General features: G+C 36.1%; 1 protein-coding gene across 7 annotated transcripts in view; it reads right to left on the reverse strand.

Annotated features, from left to right (window-relative positions):
* Positions 1-1,418, reverse strand: part of LOC116843356 (F-actin-monooxygenase Mical) — an 874,436-nt gene that overhangs the window by 655,882 nt on the left and 217,136 nt on the right. The gene's annotated exons all lie outside the window — the stretch shown is intronic.

Genomic DNA, 1,418 nt, shown 5'->3' on the forward strand with positions numbered 1-1,418 from the left:
GGAGTACAAATTAGTTCGGTCCGTTTTTTTGTGGTCAAAAATGTATTTATCTCAGAACAAAATGAATGAACAGATTAATCAAAGTATTGTGCATCGCTCGCTACTACTTTTTCCCACCTCTCAGACAATTTTCGAATTCCACCTCGAAAAAATGTCTCGTCTTTTGAGGCGATCCAAGTTAGGAGACAATTTTCGATTTCTGCGAAAGAAGTGAACTGGTGACCTACCAAATCGTGCTGCATCCGTCGGAACAACCAATAATCAGAAGGAGCAATATCCGGCGAATACGGCGGGTACGGTAAAATATCCCACTTGAGCGTTTCCAAATAATTTTTTACGACTTTTGCGACATGAGGCCGAGCGTTATCATACAGAAGAATAACTTTGTCATGTCTTTGCTCGTATATTGTGAATCATTCCCATGGATTTCAATCGTACGGAAACTGCTTGTTGCGCAACTCCCAATGATTCTGCAAGCTCCTCTTGCGTTTGACTCAGATCTTCATCGAGTAATGCCTCCAATTCTTTGTCTTGGAATTTTTTTGGCTGTCCAGAGCGAGGCTTGTCTTCAACGCTGAAATCACCATTCTTGAAACGTCGAAACCATTCCCTACATTATTTATCGGTTGGAGCATTGTCACCATAAACTTCTACAAGTATTCGATGTGCTTCAGCTGCACTTTTCTTCCAATTAAAGCAGAAAACTAAAACCTCTCGCAAATGCTGCTTAGTTAACACAAAATTTGACATATTCAACACAGTAAAAAACTGGAGTTTTGTATGAAACTCAAAGCGATATAAACTGAATATTATTGACAGATGTCTAACCTCTCTGAAACCACCAAAATCAGCTGTCACTATGAAACATTCATAACAGCCAGAGCCATCTTTTGAAAACGGACCGAACTAATTTGTACTCCCAATATATGACGATATATACTATGTAAAAACATTAATGGTTTTAATATGTACGTATCGCACATAATGTCGTATGTATATTCCATGAATATACATACTTTGGAATATACTTCGATACATATCGCATGCACATACGTTAAAGGAAATTCGCGATACATTCAATATCCATGAAATAGTAATTATAGTGAAATAGTAATTAATAATAAATAGTACATTTGGCGTGTGTATGTACATAAATATATTATGATGTACATCTTATGTATATACCTTGATAAACTTAACATGTATACATCGTATATCATATCGCAAATATATTTTTTGGATATACAGGGTGTTCAAAAAGTCCCGGACCGGTGAAATATCTCGAAAACTAAGCATTTTAGAAAAAAATGTTTCAGATAAAAGTTGTGGCGTTTAAAAAGATGTATTTACTGATCACATCAGTTTGACCTTGGGTTGCGTAGCGAAGGTCAGGTCAAGGTCACATTAATTTTTTTAAA

This window comes from Odontomachus brunneus, unplaced genomic scaffold, assembly GCF_010583005.1.
Source record: "Odontomachus brunneus isolate Ranch 3 - 2012 unplaced genomic scaffold, Obru_v1 Obru_scaffold_032, whole genome shotgun sequence".
NCBI lineage: Eukaryota > Metazoa > Arthropoda > Insecta > Hymenoptera > Formicidae > Odontomachus > Odontomachus brunneus.